The sequence below is a fragment of the Agelaius phoeniceus genome, chromosome 1 (genome assembly GCF_051311805.1).
Source record: "Agelaius phoeniceus isolate bAgePho1 chromosome 1, bAgePho1.hap1, whole genome shotgun sequence".
NCBI classification, from domain to species: domain Eukaryota; kingdom Metazoa; phylum Chordata; class Aves; order Passeriformes; family Icteridae; genus Agelaius; species Agelaius phoeniceus.
Genome location: NC_135265.1, coordinates 137,864,556 through 137,885,409, shown reverse-complemented (window position 1 = coordinate 137,885,409; position 20,854 = coordinate 137,864,556). Strand labels below are relative to the sequence as shown.

The following is a 20,854-nucleotide window of genomic DNA, read 5'->3' as shown; positions in this document are numbered from 1 at the left end:
ATTTGAGAGCAGGTGGTTGGCAGGACAAGATTGGCTGGGGAACAAGAAAATAGAAATCCCGTTTGATCTCTGCCAAATCTTTTTGCTAATGTCTACATTTACATTTGCTGCTGGATTGTTGCCAGTTCTTCAGTGAGTTGCCATCGAGGAGCTCTGTGACATCACTCTGCATTAATATACTGTATTTTTAGTACATTTGGATATAGTTCACTTTTTCAGCTATGCATCAAAAACCTAAACCTGTTGGCCTTTTCTAGAAATAACAAACTTGACTTTTTTGTTTTGTTTTTTAGAGACAGCCATATGTCTATCTCAAGCTTATTCAGAGTTCCCTGAGGCGAAGTATTTTTAACTATATCAATTATAGTTGTATCAACTGTTTTGTAATTATTGCCTTGTACCTCTTCCCTGCTGTATCAACATCTCCTTTTCTAGTCTCCTTTTAGAGGAATCATGATCTTGTTCCTGTCACCCAGAGGAAGCATTTTCAATGTATTATTTGTGGAGGAGTGAGTGTTTGTAAAGCTGTATTTTTGTATCATGTGGTGTCTCTACCTACTGCTGGCTATGTAACCTGCCCAAGTAAAAGGTATACACACATTTCTTCCTCAGCAAAAGTCTTTCATTATAACAGAGAAAAGCATATATTTTATTTTCACATTGCCTATGAATCTACTAAATTCATTCTCATTTTCTCTGAATATTTAAATTAAGAAAATAAAATGTAAATGAATGAAAGGTCAAGTAAAAGGGCCTGCTGTTGTTGGCCCTGATTCCACATCATAAAGCATTCCCATTTAGGTAAGAAATCTGAGGATTTTGTTTAGCAGACATCACTTTTAATGACTAGATTCCTTTGTTTCTTACATAGTGGTTTCCACATATGTTTAATAACTTCCTTAAATACCAAATAATTGCACTCTGAAGACACATGGGATTGTCTCTCATCTCTGCATCAGCAAATACTACATTTTCCTGCCAAGAACATGAAAATGTGGAGACTGAAAGTCACCTGACACAATCTAGCATCTACTTCCCATTTGTCTTTCACTCAAGGCAAGGCCTACACTATGATATAAGAATAACACAGTTTTCAGGAAGGCTAATATCTCTAACTGTGAATAAAAATTACATTGGGAATAGTCCATGACAACTTTTGTAATGAGGGGTGAATTTTTGGAGTAGAAATAATTTTAATTACATTTGGTTTTCTCCAGAGACTCAGATTGTCCTGTCTTTGAAATAATCTTATATATTTTGCATCATAAAGCTCTGAATATATTTTGCTATGTTATCAAGTCCATTATAAGTCCATTATTTAGTTTAGTACTGCAGTACCTATGAACTGCAATTCCTGCAGAAGCTAATAAAGTACAGAACCAGGCAAGTATTGCAAAGTTGCTTTCACAGAGTCCCCTGTAAATCTCTGCCTTTAGGCTTTTGGATTTACATGAAAATGGGTTTGGCAGAGCATATCATCTCCTGCTGATAAAAATAGTGTAAAATTCAGAGAAACTATGCTCCTGACTTCTCCAGCAAAAATCTTCATGGACTCTTAGGGAAACACAAAGTTCACCTCCTTCTCCTGTGGGCAGAAGACAACCTATTCCATAAAATAGATGTTTGTAAAACCCAATATTTTGGTTACTGGAACAAATATTTGGGAGTATAAAATATGAGAGGAGGGCAAAGATACTGAATTTTGTCCAGCTGGTTGGTCCTGAAATAATGCCAGCAGCTATTAACAATTTCTAAGATAAGTAGGACTGGGACATCTGTCCTCTCAATTGTCCACTTCAATAATAATAACATGAGCATCATGACCAGTTTTGTTAACCTTTCTATTATTGTTTTTCTCACTAATCATATCAGCAAATATCTGCATGGATATAGCCTACAGTAGTAATTAAAGCTGTGAAGAGTCTTGGCGTGCAACTAGGCTCAATGGTCCCCATCTCACCACACCCATCTGGCCTCTGGCTGTGGGTTTCATGCTAAGAGCACTGATGATTACAGGTCTGGGGACAAAGAACAACTGGAGTCTGTATCTGAAAATACAGAATGGAAAGTGCCTAGTGTGGCAAGCTGTCCTGGTCTCAGCTGGGATAGATATCATTGTTTTGTAGTAGCTGGTACAGGGCTGTGTTTTGGATTCAGTGGGAGAGTGTTGATAACACCCTGATGTTTTGGTCGTTGCTAAGTCCTGAGTCAAGGACTTTTCAGTGTGACATGCTCTGCCTGTGAGGAGCTGCACCAGAAGCTGGGAGGGAGCATGGCCTGAACTGCTGACCTAAACTGGCCAAAGGGATAGTCCATATTGCAGAATGTCTTGCCCAGTGTATAAACTGGGGGAATTACCTGGAAGGGGCCAGTTGCTTCTGGGGGACAGGCTGGGCATCAGGTGGGAGGAGGTGTGAGTAACCATATTGTGCATCATTTACATCTCTTGGGATTTCTCTCCCTATCTCCATCTCCTTTTAATCACAATTATTATTAGTAGTATTATCACTGCTACTGGTATTATTATTATTATAATCATCATTATTATTATTATTATATTTTACTTTGTTTCAATTGTAATCAGTGATGCAGGGTCTATTTGGAGGCCTCTCAGTAGTGGTTTCCCCCAAAGTTCAATACTGGGCCTAGTATCCTTTAAGTTATTTATCAATGACTTTAATGAAGGGGCAGATGGTTCCTCAGCAAGTTCACTGGTGACACAAAGCTGGGAGGAGTGGCCAATACCCCAGAGTGCTGTGAACCCTTCAGAAGATCTTGACAGGCTGGGGAGATGGGCAGAGAAGAACTGTCTGAAATTCAACAAGCACAGCTGCAGGATGCTGCCCCTGGGAGGAATAACCCCAGGCACAAGTGCAGCCCAAAGGCTGATCTGCTGGAAGCAGCTCTGAGGAGAAGGACCTGGGGCTCCTGCTGGACAACCAGCTGTCCATGAGCCAGCCAATGCTATCCTGGGATGCATCAGGATGAGCATTGCCAGCCGGTCAGGGGAGGTGGTCCTGACCCTCTACCCAGCTCTGGTGAGGCACTTCTGGAGAGCTGTGTCCAGTTCTGGTTTCCTCAGGCCTTGAGAGACACAGAGCTCTTGGAGAAAATCCAGCAGAGGGCAACAAAAGTGATTAATCCATCTACCTGTCCCCCTTATTATTGACTGAACATCTGTCCAATTACAGAAGTGTGGGGCAAAGAAACAAATATAATAATAATTGATAAAAATTAATAATAATAAAGAATAAGAATAATATGATAATAATAATGACCCAGGGGTCATTCAGTTCTGTTTTGTCCAGTTGGGAAAACCATGTAACAGCGGTTAATTTGTGAAATTCCTAATCTGCATCAGGCTGTAGCCTAAGTATAAGAATGCATCCCAGCATCTTAAACTTTAAGCCTATATTAGAGAAAGAATGAGCTCCATTATAATGGACCATAGGAAAAATGGAAGAATTCCAAGAACTCATCAGTGTCCCTGGAAGGCAAATAGTAAATAAAACTCTTACTTTATACTAGGAAGTGTTCTACTACCATATGTTGCAGAGAAAACAAAAGAAAGAGCAATACTTCAATTTCCCTAGACCACCACTATGACTCCAAATCTGACATTTGTTTTTACCACTGAGGACTGGAACAGAATATATCAATCAATCACCTAAGAATTTAATGACACTAGAACCACCACTGTCTTCCATTTACGTTCTCTTAGATTGTTCAACATCCAGAGTTTCATGAAAACATGAAATAATCCCATTTCACATTCATTCCACTGCAGAAGTTGGATGATATTTATCAAGGATAACAGCATTTTCCTTTCTTCTGCTAAGAATGACCCTCATAAATAAATATAAATATTAATAAATCTAAATCTAAATTTAAATAATCTAAATCTAAATATAGAATAACATGTATGTCGTGCAGATACAGTGTAAATATGATGCAAACAACCAGCAAGCCATCCTTCATAGTCCCTTGAAGATCCCAAAATACCAGTACCAAATACTAATACATACAAACAAAGACTTCAGTTTTTAGTGAGGCATCTTAGACTGCCAAACAACAGTTCCATTCATTTGCCAGGTTCCATCTTAAAATAAATTCAGACTCTGGCTCTCACCACCTTTTTATTTTTGAAAACTCCTCCTGAATTTAATTTTTTGAATGTTTAGAAGTCATCTTCTAAATTTCTTGGCTAATAAATACCCATTATTGTTTTATACCTTTGATATTAGACCAGCATTTTTAATTCATGTAAGGACTTCTTCTCCCTTTTTAACAATTTCCCCTGATTATAAGGAACTGTCAATCCTCTTCAAACTTTCATTTGCCTAAACTAAATAAACCCTAATCTTTTCATTTTTCCCTATAAAATGAAAACTCCATTTTCCAAAGCCTTCTGTGTTCTTATTCCAATTTAGTTTAATTTTGTTTTGCTTTGCTTTTCTTCAGCATAGGTGAGAATAGAACACTGTATTCCAAAGTATTTCAGTGTCTTCTGCAGAAAGGTTTTCTTGTGTGACTCTCTTGCTGTTCATAATATCTCCCAACTTTGTGTCATCTGTAAATTCCATTAGCAAATAATTTTATTCTGTCTCCTTGGCCATTAATATGCAGAGCATAGCTCCCAATACTGAACATTGAGTTAGTAACCACTGTCAGCCTAATAACTCCTTCCAAAATATGATTTAGGGCAATTTTTTCCCCTTAAACATCTCTTTATCCCTTTCACATTAATCCCCCATTTCTTCAACTTAAAAAATGTTGTAATGAACACATAAACCTATCTAGATTATATCTGCTGTATACTTCTATGTAGTAACTCACTGATTTGACATTAAATGAAATAAAAAGATTAATCTGTCTTGAGTTATCTTTAACAAAATCATGCTGCAATTTAGTCTACTTTGTATTGCCAATCTGCTCTTCCTTATGCATTCCTCCAAAATCTGTTCTAAAATTTTGCACAGTAAAAGTTACATTGAAAGGCCTGGTGTTGCTCAGAATCATGTTTTCGTCCTTCTCTGAAGATATCTGTACTACATTTGCAACCTCTCAGACAACATTTATGGTTTCACCAAGTGCCTTCTATTGGACTTGCCAGTTGACATTCCAGTTCTTTAAATGGTGTGGAACAGTAATTTCCTACATCCTAAGTTTTATTATGTCATATGGTGTGTTTTTTTCCATTGGAAAGCCTGGTTCTCTAATTTAGTTACGAATTTGCATTTGTTCATATTACAATTTAACATGAAGAACATAACCTATCCATAGTTATTTTTACAGCCACATTTTCTACAAGAACTTCACACCCACTGAAATAGAGTCCATATCACCACTGCTTCCTGGTCCTTCATTGAACATTTATCAAAGAAATCAGTGTTCTACCCTGTTCTAACCTTTGCTAGTAGTTTCCAATCAACTGATGTTGGGAAAGTCAAGAATTTGATACAATTTGCATTATTAGTTATTTCACTTGTTGTTTTGTAAATAACTTAATTGATACTGTTGTTTAAAAATGCCTTTTCAAAGGAAATCCCTTATCTTTCTTATCCTGTATTTGTAGTACTTCCTCTACCACAGAGGTTTTCCCAAAGATATTCTGGCTTAACCATAGCCTTGTATTATTGTCTTTTTACAGTCAAAATGTCACTAATTTTAGAGAACTTTTCTAGCCCTGCTGTTGCTATAAGCCTGTATTAGTTTGTTGTACAATAGTCAGTGTTTAATTTTGTAGCACATATAACAAAAGGGCTTACTAAGTAGATTTTTTCTCAAGCTTTAACATAAATATTGGGTTTTGTTTGGCATAAAATGCTATCACCTGTGATTTTTATTATAAAATACCGTGCATTTTCTATTAAAATTTTTCTGTAAATTTTTCACTCTCACAGTATCTCTTCATTTCAGGATAGATGGCCTTCTCTAGTAACAAATGGTTTCAGAGGGAGTAGCCATTTTACTACATAGTCATGTTGCTCTAAGTAAATCAAATGATCAAACTTTTTTTGTGGTTTTTGTGATATAGATACCAATCTATTAAAAAATTGCCTGAACCCCTCTAGCGTGTTTTCAGAGAGTCCTTATATGGGAAGGATGTTTAGCCATATTCTCATCTATCACACACTTAGGCATAAAACGAAGATTTGAAAGGAAAACTTTATTTCAAGCACCCAACAAAATGACTTGATTTTCACAAGGGCTTCACTCACAGCAGCTCACCCAAGGGCCAGCATGAGTGCAGCAGGGACAGTCTTTACCTATGAAGTGTGCCTTTGCCAGTCTTCATTTCTAGTGTTCAAGAGTTTTCATTGTGGCCTTGAATTGCATTTAATAAAACCCCAAACACAGAAATGGTGATTTACTCCCTCCCTTTGAGCAGAGCTAGTTAATTTCAGTTCCTGATACACAGAAGACACATATTTAATATTGATATCTCTGATCTCTCCACATTTTGTATTCCTTCTGCTGTCCAACCGATGCTTGTCACTGAATATTTCCATGGAAGAGTGGAAAAACAATTTCAGGTACAAATCAACTTTCTGATAGGAGTTCATCCAGCCCTAAATTTTTCATCTTTGGCATCTCTTTGCCTACGTGAGTGCTGAAGTGTACATCATGTCCTGTCACCCAGATGCAAAACACCAGCACCTTTTAGCATCTCAGCCACATACCTGGCATGTCTCCCTCAAGGAAACAATGTCCCTCAACAACAATATTGGTTTTTAGAAGCATGCAAATTGCACAAAGGTAGGAATTGTTGATCACAGGATTAGCACTATCTTAAAACTACATCATCCTGAGCAGTTGGGATTCCCAAAGCTGCCTCATGGCGTGATCATCTGCAACACTCCCAGATTCCTGCATCTGTATTGATTACTCATCCAAATAAACCAACTTTCACATTTAATTAGGGTTCACCAGGTAAAGATTTCTCTCTAAATAAAAATACTGATGTTGAAAAAAAAAAAAAAAACCAACAACAAAAAAACCAAACAAAAAACAGAATAAAAAACCAACACCGAAGAGGAATAATGCAAATGCCTTCAGCCAATTTTCAACTCCAAATTCTTAAGAAAAGAAAAAAAAGACTGTGGACATTAAAACAGAATGACCCAGGAATCTAGATTCCAGCCATCTTCTTTCTGCTGCTTCTCTGTGATCCAGACTCCTTGGCTGAGCTGTGCCCCTGCAGCACTGATCTCCAGCCTGGAGGCTCCGCAGTGCCCGAGAGGAGCCTGGCAGGGTGGAGTGCTCAGCCTGGGGTGACCCCAGGCTGCTCAGGCTCTCTCCAGGGACAGCTCCAAATACAGCTGGATTGCTGGGTCACAAACCAAAATCTTTTCAGTCCTTGGAGACAAGGATACAGAAGGAGGTGTATATGTGTGAAATAGGTTGTTCTGTTGTTTGCTCAATTTTTTTTCATCTGAGTATTAGAAATATTTGGATTTACTTTGTCTGTGATTAGAACAAGATTGAAATTAGTTCTCATTATTAGAAAAATTGCTGGATGTCCACAAGAATACTATATTGTCTATCTTTCCTACATAAATAATAATAGCTATTTTCTCTGGCTATGAATATTGCATGTCAAAGTTAATCTTCAATTCCCTTTGCTTATTTTTTCAGTATTTTTGCTGCTCCTTTAGAATAATATAGAAATGCTTTTCAGCATGCTAAGTGTCTGCCACCTCTTGCAGGCAGAGTTAATGTCTCCTTGGAGTTTTCCATTATTCCCACAGTAGTAGAGTTTCATTCCTTCATTTGTAAAATTTTCTTTCTTTCTGCATAACTATGCGCACAGTCTGCACCACAAATCATTATTTCTAGATCATGTGTCTTCTGCTGAAAGAAATTATCTTCTGCAAGTGTTTTTCTAGTGGTGCTTGGTACAAAAAGATTTCCTGAGCTTTCTCCTTTTATTCCTCCTACATACCATCCTTGATCAGAAATATCTCAGGAAGGTGGAGGGATATCAAGAAAAGAAAAAGAAAAGAAAAAATTTTCTTATCATTACCCCTAATAGCTCCATGGCAGAGATTCAGCAGATTCAGAGATTCAGCAACAGGAGTTTGGCTTTTGGGCTGTAATGAAGAGCATCACTCAAGCATCTCTGCAGCTGCACATTGCTCTTGTTGGCTTTGCAATGTGCACAGCCCTCAAAGTAGCAGGAGATTCACCCTAGCCTTCTAGTTTGTCAAAAAACCCCTTTCTTCAACAGCAGTGGTCTAGATAGAATCAAGAACCATTAGTGCTATCCTAAACGGATCTGTCCTAACAAAAAAAAAGTGTTAAGAAAGCAAGTAAAGGCAAAAAGAAAAAACAAATTAAAATTACTTTCCCTTGAGAGTTTAATTTTAATGGGCACCCGGTGCCAGTGTGACTGTGTGAATCAACCACCTAGGTAACCACGGTGACCCCAAACTGCAGCTGAGATACAAGGATTGGGGTTTTTCATTACCTGGCTAACAGCGCTGGACAGCAGAGACACGTGGGGAGGCTCAGTTCATCCTTGCACACAGCAGTGGAGCAGAGGGGTTGGTGCTGCCTGCTCCAAAGGGCTTCTCACACGCACTATTTACCACAAGGCTCTGTCTTTAGGATCCCTCTCTCTTTCTCCCCTTCCCCAGCCCCAGCAGGAAGCTCAAGTGTATCTCTGAGAGTTATCTCCACACAGGAATTCCACCTCTCAAAACAGGCAGAGGAAGAACAATACTAGCCATAAAACAGAGTTTTCTCACACTGACATTCTTAGCATTCCCAGCTGCAAGGTCAGTTTGAGAGAAGCTATTACATCCTCTTTGTCAAATCTGGTTTTAACCCTTTCCTCCCAACAGTGCCATATGCACTGAGCTGGTGACAAGTCACACAATCAGAGTATATCTGCCGTAGGCACCATGAGAGAAGAGCAGAGGATGCCCACACATTTTCCCATGCCCCATGTTGTAGTGTGTGATGGGAGCTCAGTGACATTTTTTGATGAGCAGGACTGGATGGGGGGAAGGTCTTAATGGCTTATCAGAGCCATTAAGAAAATTGGATAGGTGGAACCAGTGTCTCAGAGCAAAATGATATATTCCTGTATAACTCCTGAGATTGTACAGCTGTCATTTATTAAAGATGCAGCACTCCTGCTACAGCCTGCGAACCACTTGCTAGCACTGTCCATTTCAGAAAAATCATAACTAAATTCCTTCATTCTCATTCTGTTCTGTTAATGAAGTTCTTGTGTGTTTTTACATCTGGGATTCCTAATCGATCAAACACTTAAATCACCTAGGGGCAAATTATCTTCTTTGAGAAGGGAAGATACAATGAAAGACAAAAAGGTCCAATCATTTTGACTATCTTTTTTGTGTTACAGAAAAGAAAAAAGAGTATAAATTGAATGCAATTTTGCTTTAATTAAGAAAAATCAAAATAATTGTATATTCTATTTCCACTTGTGACACTTTGTTGTATGCTTGAAGTATAATTAAATTGCAGTCAGCCAATTTCAGAAGCAAAATTCTTGCAGCATCCGCTGAAGAGAAGACAGCTGTCTATAATAACAATCATCTGAGATTATTTAATTTATGATATTTGCATCCTGTGCTTGTTCACTTCTATTTTTTTTTGCTTGAATTTTTATATATTTATGCCATTTTGAATCCTTAGTAAACATTCACCTAATTATCTTTTTTTCCTTCTTATTTGGCCTTGTTTTCTATAGACACTTTTCCTACTTTGCCCATTTCACCTCTCTTTTTACCTGTCTCACATGCACCATGTGAAAGGCCACTGGAGAGATCTTGTAAATAATCAGATCTGATCTGATTTTCATAAAAATATTTGTATGCCTTGTTAGGTGATGCTGAATAATGATTGCACCCCTTCTGCACAGCCTTTGGAAGAGATCAGGCAATGCAAAGGATTTGACCTTGACCTTACTACCTGAATGGCAATGATTACATGTAGATACTGCTTGTTCCAAGAATCATGCAAAATAGATGTGCCAGACTGTGTTCTCACTCACTGTTCAGTAGCTGTTTGGGGATAATTTACTTGTGAGATGACAGAATGCAGTTTACAAATTGTATCCTGTATACATAATGAGACAATTATTTCAGGAGAGTCTGAGCTGTCCAGCAAAACAGACACAGAGCAAACGGAAAGCCTGTGCTGGAAAGGATGAGCATGTTTGTTTAACCTGACAGGGTCCTGGTTAGGCTGTCATTTGCTTGCATGTAACTTCCACTGGTGGAAAATGAGGTCTCACAAATTTGCCCTGAAAAACTGCCCAAGCCAGTTTTCCCAAGGCTGTCTACAAACTCTTTGGACTTTTAGAAGATGTTGCTCTTCTCTGACGTTTGAAAGTAAGGGTGCATAAACTGAAAATGGGTGGGGGAAGAAGGACAGATCTTTGTTTCCAATGGCACAGTGAGAGTGCTGTCTCCCAAAGAAAGGAGACAGCCAAGAACTGAAATTCAAGTTGTAAGCAGAAATGGCTTCCAGAGCAGTGTAATAAGGTGCATATATTTAACTCATTATTTTTAGTTTACAAATGTTTGTTGACAGGAGTGACAAATATAATGTGCATTTGAGACTGAGGAGCAGGAGTGAAACATTCTGTCTCCACTTGAAATAAGTCTCCTTGTAATCCAAACAAACACACACCTGCAAATTCCTCCCAAGTCATCCAGCTGAAGCTCAGAAGATGACTCATGTTGTGCTTGACTGGAACACTTGCTGAGGTAGGCCTGTGTGGACTCGGCGTTTCGTGCCGTGGGATGTTTAATAGCTGGGAGTAGAGATGTTGCAATGCAGCAATTTTAAGCAAAGACTTTCTTTATTCCAAGCAACTGAAAAAGATCTACCAGCACAGTTATTTAAAAACCCAGAAAAGCATAAACACAGTTAACATGAGCTGGGGAAGAGGGAGAACCTAAGCACCACTGCAGGTCTGGATGTGATGTATATACTGCATCAGCTGATCTTCTCAGGTTCTCCCCAGTAATGCCATGGGTCAGTTCCTGTGGGGCAGCCCTAAATCAGGAGATGTTCCTGGATCAGGTCAGTACTGGTTTTGACCATAAAACACAGGTATCATACATTATTGTGATCAAACAACATGTACTAGTCTTCAGCCAGCTTCTGAGATGTGTCTAGCTGACATTTTTGCATGGAAGTGGGACTGGAGAAGAAACCATGGTACCATATGATACCATAAGTTGCCATTGGGTACAGAACTCAGTGCATACAGAAATGTATAGCTCAAAAATATAGCAGTAAAAAATAAGAAGGGGATCACAGTTCTATATCTTTGCCCTTTTTTGCTATAATTTGATATACTTATTCAGTTTCAAAGGATCATAATAGTGTGTAATTACTCTTTAAAATGACATCTATTTTTAGTAGGTTTGAATTATTGGGAACACCAGAATGAGGTTTGAGGACACGTTGTTCAGTGAGCAGGGCATGTCAGTGCTGTGTCTGGATAAGACAGGGGTGGGAGGTGTCTGCCACCACTCTCTACAAGATGCAGAACTGAACCAGGACAGAATTCTGACCAGGTGGACACAGAATTGACAGGGCAGAAACCACCATCAGGGTGTCACTGAGACTTCAGAAGGGCCATGAACTCCTGACCACCAAGAGCTCTGGTCCTCTGACAGTTCTGGCTGGCTGGCCAGTAGTCAGGGAGTACTTATGTCAAGTGTCAGTGCTGAAGAGAGTGTTGAGTCTGTGTTTCACATGAAAAGAAAAACATTTAAATCAATGCTAATTTTTGCATTGACTCAATGAAGATTAGGATTTTACCATGCTTTTTATCAAAATGACACTAGGTAGACCAGGACACAGTCATTACTTTCTCAAATAATGTCCTTTGATTTCTTTGATGATTTAATGTTAATTAAAGAAAGAGAGGAAGGAAGATGGTTGTCCATAGTGCTTTTTGCTAGAAATGAGCTCAAACCTAGAATGAAGTTTGGAGCTGGTGCTCTACTTAGTCCTTCTTTTTCTTTGGAACCATCCAGTAGAAAATAGTTATTCCTTTGCTCTTCTGATGTTTAATTTTCATCCCACAGGGACAAGTGCTTTGCAAATATCTTAAGGAGATGCACTGTGCTGTGAGAAGAAATCCAGAGGGACCTGGGCAGGCTTGAGAGCTGGGGCTGTGTGACCCTCATGAAGTTCAACAAGTCCAAGTACAAGGTGCTGCACTTGCATCAGAGCAATCTCAAGCACAAATACAGGCTGGGAAGAGAGTGTATTGAGAGCAGCCCTGAAGACAAGGACTTGGGGATGCTGGTGAATAAGAAGCTCATCATGATGTGCACTTGTAGCCCAGAAAGCCAATTGTGTCCCCAGCTTCATCAAAAGCAGTGTGACCAGCAGGACAAGGGAGGGGATTCTGCCCCTCTACTCCATTCTGGTGAGTTCCCACCTGCAGCACTCATCCAGTTCCAGGGCCCCGAATGTAAGAAGGACTTGTACCTGTTGGAATAAGTCCTGAGGAGGGCTACAAGTATGATCAAAGGGCTGGAGCACCTCTCCTTTGAAGGCAGGCTCATAAAATTTGGGCTGTTCAGCCTGGAGAAGAGAAGGTTCTGGGAGAACTTACAGCACCTTCCAGTGTTTCTAGTACAGCAAGGGGCTACAAGAAAGCAGGAGAGGGACTTTTTATGAGCACATATTGTGATCAAACAGGGGGAATAGCTTTAAACTGAAAGAGGATATATTTAGTTTGGAAATAAAGAAGATATTCTTTCCTGTGAGGATGGTGAGATATTGGAACAAGTTGTCCAGAGAAGTGGTGGATGCCCCATCCCCTGACATGTTCAAGGCCTGGTTAGATGGGGCTCTGAGTAACCTGGTCTAGAGAAGGGTACACCTGCCCATGTCAGGGATGTTGGAAGTAGATGATCTTTAAGGTTCCTTCCAACCCAAACCATCCTGTGACTCTATTTCGTTAATCCTGTCAACACACAGAAGATTCAGAAAGGAGTCCTGCTCTTTTTGTCCCTTCTGCACCAACAAAATATATATCTCAGAAATTGAGTCCAAGATTTTAAAGAACATATACATGTCAATCTTAATTGCATTTTCTATGTGATCTTCTCTGGATGGTGGGAAAGTAAAGTAATCAAAGACAAACAAAAAAAGATAAAATGCTAGCAAAAAAAGGAGAGACCTAGTGTCATTTCCCTAAATGGAATCTCATTATATCTGTATTTTGAAACTGAAATAAAAATGTTATCTTCCACTTCTGTTTCTGCAATAACGTTGCACAATATGGGGACAAAAAGCAGATTCGCTCCAGTTGCCTAATTGGACAGAAGTAGTTGCTGAATGCCAGCCTGACCTAAATGGAACTGAAGGATTTTCACCAACCTTTCATCCTTTTATATTTTCTAAGGTTAATCTTCCTTCCTTTGTGATTCCTTCACTAGGCTGCAGCTGGGAGAACAAGAGGTACAGCTGAACTCAGAGCATCTTTCCATGCCTAGCTCATAAGGAAGAGGTTTGCTTGAGGCAAGAACTAAATGACCTGCTCATAATCAATGTTTCTCAATTAATTTAATCTTTTCTCTTGCAATCAGTTTGTCATGAAGAGACCAGATTATATAAATATATTCCTCATCTAATGTCATTTGATGAATGCTTCAAGAAAAAATAAAGTAACTGTCTTTGTATTGATAAAAACTGTCACTTCAAGGCTGATTGCCAGTCATGGCATCTCTGCTGAAACTACAGCTAAGCAAATGGGCTCATTAGGACCACTCTGAAGTTGTCCCCTGGACAGGACAGAGCAGCAGGTAGCATCTCAGTTGGAAGTAAAATTTTGAGTTTCAGTCACAGCTAACCAGCTAAGTTGGTTCAAATTATCTCCACAATTTCAAACTAGAGATGAAGGATGCGCCCAACCTGTAACATTTTTCATGCATATGGTAGCATGAAATACAGCTTGAGCAAAACGTAGAGCAGGGCTGCATTTTGCCTCTCCCTTTGCTCTGAGATGGCCATCCTCCCCCCTTTTCCAAATAGAGATGTTGAAGCTGTGAGTTGGAGGGATAAAATGCTGTAGATTATATCTAGCCCACCAGTACAGAGAAGTCTGCTGCAGAGGCATATTGTCAGGAGAAGAGAGATCTCAGGATCCTCAGCCCCATGCAAGAGGGTCGTGTGATACATGAAGTATTGATGGCAGGGGCTGCAGCTTTCAAATATACAGATTATCATTTAGCAGCAGTCTTGATTTGTGTGCTATAGATTATTTTATACCAGTTAAGCAGATGTAATAGCAAATAGCAGCAGGAAAGCAGAATGCCTGGAAACACAACACAGCCAGTGCTGGTTTCCTGTGCTGCTTCACAGATTTCCTGTTACCTGCTGGGCTCTGCAGGTGAGGGGTTTAGCTGCTTCCTCCCAGAGGCCACTCAGATTAAAAGCCTGAGCTCTGTGACATATGGCTGCTCCAGTTGCAGTGGATCTCTCAGCTTGTTTCCAACAGGCTATAACTTCAATTTACCAGAATGGCACTTATAGATGTCCAATTAAATTGTCCCATTTTATTGGGGAAAATGCTTTCCCAATGGTACTGTATGCCACTGACTAGAATTCAAAAATCACTTTGCCTGTTATGACTTTTATTTTCATAAAGAATGCAAACATGAAATACTTAATGTGATGTCCTAATTAATGCAAATATGCCAAACCCCTTTATTTTCCAGAGAAAATTGTATTACACTGTTACATTTCCTTATTTCGTGGCTGCATATTTTATATACTGTAACCATGGTTACTGTGTCATTAAAGTCTTTTCAGAGGGAGTTGGGCATAGCATCAAGCTATCGCAGAGAATGATTGCTTTTGTAAATTTAAAAGAATCTCTTCAGCTAATTACTGTGAGTTTGTGTAAATTGGACCAATGGAGAGCATGAAATTTGGAACAAATTATTGTAGTCTGAAGCAAATGAAGAATATTTTCATTTGATTTAGGAACTTGCCTTCTGTATCACAAACCTCTTAAACTTTTAATTGTGTAAAGCTCAAGCCATACACTGGCACATTGCTGATACAGGAGCACAGACAGCCCTGGCTGAACTGGGACATGAATGGTCTTAAATAGAAAGCACTGGCAATGGGCAGAAAGCTGGGGAAAGGATAGAACATGCCCAAGCTGTTCTGATTTTGCATTGTTTGGAAATTCTAGAAGGAAATTCAGCTGCTTGGAGATCTTTTGAGTTGTCTCTTACCTGCCAATTAAGTATATGTTTCCTACATGTGGTGCACTATGTATTTGGATAGAGTGGGGCTCTCTCCTCAACGGCCCAGAATTGTAGTAGCAGATGTAAAGTAGGATCTTGCTATCACATTTCCTTAATCCTTCTTCAAACACTGATATCCTTATCAGAAAACAACATAGTCATGGCCACACAGATGCCTAGCAGCCTTTGAACTGTTTAGAAAGCTGAATCTAACAGTTAAATGCCCTTGTACTCTGTATGCTACTAATCACTTTTGCAGCTTGCCCCCCCAACTTTTCAATAGTTGCATGATTTGTGGCATCCTGATATGTTAGTAAGAATTTTCCATTCCTCCCTGTACCTCTGTCCTTGTGAAATACTTGGGGTTTTTTTGTTCCACCAGCCTTTGAAACATTTGCATGGGACAGTGCCACAGTGAGTTCAGTAACTGCACTGAAGTGAGGGTATGTGGGGTGATGGCTCCCATCAGCAGAGCAGCTGATGGCTTATCCCTGTCCTGTCCTGGCTTATCTCTGTCCCCGTACTGCCACACACCCTCCATCTGCCAACAGCCAGGGGCAGTGAATTTTCTGAGTTTCATCTCTAATAATAGTTCATCTGCAATAGCAGATATTGATATTGATCTTACTGCTCCTCATGGACTCAGGGAACCTCATACTGTCCTGATCCAAGATGATGTTCACTTTGTATTGTGTTGCTCGTGTAACGCTGCATTACAGCAGACATTTTTCCTTCTCCCAGATCTCAGAGAATAAGCAGAAAATCAACAGAACCTTCTCCAGATGATAGTGAGCACAAACTCTGTAGGGCTCCATAAAAACCTCCTGCCCCAATCACTCTTCTTCCCCATATTTTGAATTCTAACACAGGAGCTGTAGAAGAAACCACATTGTCTCCATCAGCTTTGGGGAACACATTTTCACAGATGAATGGGAAGAAAACCTAATATAAATCTTGAGCAGTCACCAACGATCCTTGTCTATTCACCATTATCCAATTTTGTCCCTGAAAGCAGCTCTGCACAGCCTGGCTATCAGTACCCAGCATGACAGACTTGGCAAGATGAAGATGCAAAATCTGAATTTCCCAATGACCAGCGCCAGTGTGGCCAGTCACAGGCTGGTGCAAGCAGTCCTCAGACAAACAGTTGCTAAAGTAGGGGTGAAAAAATCCTGCCAGTGCTAAAAGCACTGAGTCTCACATAGCCTTTTTTGTAACAAATAATTAGGCTGGTTTGATTTCAGTACTGTTAATTGAACAAATAAGATCAGTAACATGAGACAGGCCTGTACAATCTCCCTAACCTGATCACCAACAGAGTTGCAATTTTGCGGCTCAGGCTCTCTACCAACCTTTTCTCCACTAAGTGATCCTTCCTTCTTTTTTTTTTTTTTTTTTTCTGCATCTGTTCACTTATCAAATTTATCAGCAGGATGCCTGAGCTCTTACCTAGGAAAATATCCTGTCAGGAGGTAGATAATGGCATGGTATGGTATTGTATTTATCTTTCTGCGGTATTTTTGCATTGTTTTGGAAAAGGCCAAGTATGCCTGCAAAGATGTGGTGTTATCAGAGAACATTTCAAAACCTATTTTGCACTCAGAGGGTTAATAATGGGAGAGACAAGCACTCAACATCACCAGCAGCAGGTGATCCTGCACCTCCTCATTTGCAGCAGTTCAACAAAACCAGCCTCCAACCCTGTTTGGAAAGTGTGGGCATCTCCAGTAGCTCAGAGCTTGGTTTCCCTCTCTTGTATTGCTCCCTGGCAGAGTGTAAACTACTCACTGGTAATGCAGGGTGGAAACACACCCCATCTCAGCCAAAAGCCTTAGGAGCATACATGAGACACACATTTGTGTGGGGACACAGAGAAAAACTGCCCTCCTGGCAAATGTGGTAAGCACATAATCCTCCATGTGACAGGGGCTTGCAGCAAGTACAATGCAAGAGAACTCCAGAGCACTCCACTTGATACTTCAGTCTGCTGCTTTGCTCATGGCTTCTGCTAAATCCACACTGCATATCCCATTAAGTTAGTAAATGCTCATTTCAGAGAAACCCTGGCTTTTTTTTTAACATTTCCAAAAATAAAGCATAACCAGAGGGTTCCCGTTATGTAACATAAATATTTTATTATCTTCCACATTACTCACTTGCAGAAAAATAATCTAGACACAGTTTTGGCCTCTTTCATTATATAGCCTTGAAAAATATGATGCCATACTGCTCAGGTTGTTCTTCTCCAGAACCATGGAATATTGTATTATATATACCTAACCCTTTGCCAAGTTGAAAAGACAGGAAAAATGTACTTCTAACACCAACTCCTATTGCTTTTTATCCAAAAATAATTGTGCCTGACAATGTACTCTTTCTGCTTAATGGGTATTTTTTTTTATTTTTCACCAATACAAAATTGCAATTTCTGCTAGATTCATCATTCCATGCCACAGAGCTGTAAAAATTAAATTAAAGATCCTGCAGGTCTTGGTCTTCCCAGGCTAAGTGCTGTGCCATGAGGAGCTCTGCTGGGGTTTGCCAGGTTGCTGCACAGATGTAGCTGCTTGTGTGTTGGAGCATATGCAATGAGCCACAGTGTCACAGTCTCTGGGCTCACTAACAAAGGGGCATCTCCATGCTTTTATTGGTTCGATGGTTCTCAGTTCCAGACTGTTCTGTTTTGGCAGGGATAGAGTTGATTTTCTTCATAGTAGCTGGTATGAGGCTATGCTTTGGATTTGTGCTGAAAAGAGTTCAGGGATGTGTTTGTTACTGCTGAGCAGGGCTTACACAGCATAAAATCTTTTCTGCCTCTCATCCCACCCCACCAGTGAGGAGGCTGAGGGTGCAGAAGGAGTTGGGAGGGGACACAGCCAAGACAGCTGATCCCAGCTGACCCAAGGGACAATTCCAAATAATTTGGCAGATTTGGGGCTGATGAGGAAATGCACATCACAGCCCAGGCTGCCAGCAGCCATCAGATTTCCTGGTTTTCCTTCCCACTGGCAGGGATCTTTGGGAAACAAGCTTCAAGAAGTGTTTTGAAGCTTGTTCTAAAGTTCAGACTAGAGAAATGACCTGTGCATTAATGGGCCACCTGCCATCTTTGCAAACATACCAGGCCTAATCAATACAAGTGAAGGTAACCAGCACAACATCCTTACTTGGCTGCATGAGACATGTTTTCCAGGAATCAGGAATGGATAAGGCTACTGGGTAGTTCAGCCTCCCCCAGAAATATCTTTCTCAATTCTTCTCCACACATAATTTAGCAACTGCTGTATTTCTACAGGATTTCTAATTGAAATCCTTCCCTGAATGTCTGGGCCTCTTCCCGTGCACTAAGCAGTTGCACAAGTGCTCATAGATGAGGCTGGACATGTCCATCAAGGGCCACTGCATATCCAGAAATCCTCAGTGCATCCACAGCATCAGCATTCAGTGCATGTGCTGCTGTGCTGACCTTCTCTGAAGGCACATGTGCTTTTAGTCTTATGCAAAAGGCTCGAGATGTCTCAAATATCAAGGACCAGAAAGAGGAGAACCTCACTAGGCTATGCAGCAGTCCAGCCTGGGCCTTGCTGCAGAAGGAGCCAGAGGGGAGGGGGATTATCACTGCAGAGCCAGCCACATAAAAGGCAAGGTACCAAGCTGCCTAAGAAAACATGCCTCATTAAACACTTCATGCACCCACCCAGGAATCACCCAACACAGTCCTTGTGATTCAAGCACTACTTGAGGCCATGTCAGCCTGGCATAATAAAACTCTCCATTTAGTAGATATCAGGGCTATTTAAGGTTTGTTAAAATTTACAGTTGACTTCATTTTTATTTGAATTACATGCCAGAGATACCAGTAACATTTTGGTATTCTTGCCAAAGAAAACTTTTAATATTTACAGACTTTTTGCATGCCAGCTGGCTGATGCTAAGAGTTTGAGTTGAGTTCTCTTCAAAACAAAATTATTGGAACCAATTACATAAGTCTCATTGACAGTTTACTTTAGCTTTCATTTCCAAGGCATCAATATTAGCATCTATGATTTATTTTGCAGCCTTCTGTGGGGAAAGGAAAGCCCTCACCTCTATATACATATTAACATTTATATGAATCATCCAGTAATCACTTGGATCTAAGAGCTGAGTGTCATGTTTTAACAGGATGCAGTTGAGCTCCCAGGCATAAAATCAGTAGATTGGGCCATCCAGGAAGCATACATGATAGGCCACCAACTGTAAGCTAATGTTCCAAAAAGTTTTGGTCAATGGATTAGGCAATGCCATGAAATATTCTCATTGGCAAATTTGATCTCAGAATCCTGCTTCTTTTCCCAAAAGGATTAAATGATACAGCATAATGTGTCTTCTTGTGCTCCTTTTTTGTTAGCTTTTAGCCCCAAATCTTGGTCCTTCTTTAGGCTTTTCAGAAATCCAGGCATTTAATCCTGACTCTGTGTCTAGACTTTCTTGTGCATACTGTATCACTTTGAGCTTTTTTACTCCTAGTCCTCACTTTACTCAGATACTTCTTCTTTAGGATCACCAACACACGTTCCTATTTTGAGTGTCCCTCAGTTCTGAATGGTGGCATGAGCTTGTACTGATGCTGGTTGAAAGCACCTGCCCATCATTTAAGACAACTCTAAGATAGGAAGCTGATGCTTTGTTTTACCTGCAATACTGACATGTTCAACACAGTTGTCACAGATTACAATGAAAGAATGATTTGATTTATTTGCTTGCAAACTACTGTGTATGATACTGTTTTCAGAAGGGAGTCATGGGCAGGCAGGAGGAAGGTGGCTGTTCTTTGTGCATGACAGCTGCCCAGGGGAGAAGACAACCCTCCATGATGGGGAGATAGTCCTTCCACAGGTAATGATAAATATGGCCCAGTGGGAGAAGCCTCCACATCTCAAGGGGTTTTGGTGTATTTCTTCTGCTCTAGAGGAGTGCTCTAGAGGACTACTCCCTGCTGCAATTCAGCAGCAGGACTGTATGTTTTGCTCACCAAATGTAGTGCCGTGAGGCCCAGCCAAGCCTACAGGAGTTTGTGCAAACACTCCCTCCCAGTCAGGGCCCCATTCATGCTGTCAGCTTTCAGCAGAGCACAAGCTGAGCCCACCTCCAAGAGCAGCACAGTGATTAATACAGGCAGGTTCAGCTTTCCTGGGCATTGTGAGGAGGCCAATGCTGGTTACAGTAGCTCAGAAGCAACACTAAGTTAACCTTATCCAGGGTACAACATAACCCGGTTACATTTCCTCTGCAATCTGCTCTGGAGCAGCCTGTGCTTCCTGGTGCTTGCAAGGGTGGGTCTCATCTAGCAGACCTTCAGTCCTCAGAATGGGGAAAAATCCCTCAATCACCACAGTTGAGAGATAATAATATCTTTAGTGATGGGAAGGGCATTGTTGGGCAAGGTAGTACGAGGAAAAGGGAACAGTTGCACCAGGTGTGTCCACAGACAGTGGCAGAACAAGTCTTAGGAGAGCAATGTACTTCACATCTCAGAGCCTACAGCCTACCCAACCCCACTGATGACCACCTCCAGTGGGTGCAGGACAGTCTCAGATATGGTATCAAAAGCC

At 40.4% G+C, this 20,854-nt stretch overlaps 1 long non-coding RNA gene across 1 annotated transcript in view; it reads left to right on the top strand.

The window, feature by feature from the left end:
• LOC143695518 (uncharacterized) overlaps positions 1-13,858 on the top strand; it is a 30,521-nt gene extending 16,663 nt beyond the window's left edge. Inside the window, exons 3-4 of the long non-coding RNA XR_013184786.1 lie at positions 12,078-12,424; positions 13,443-13,858. This is a non-coding gene — a long non-coding RNA (uncharacterized LOC143695518). The remainder of the gene's footprint in view (positions 1-12,077; positions 12,425-13,442) is intronic.
• The last annotated feature ends 6,996 nt before the right edge of the window (positions 13,859-20,854 follow it).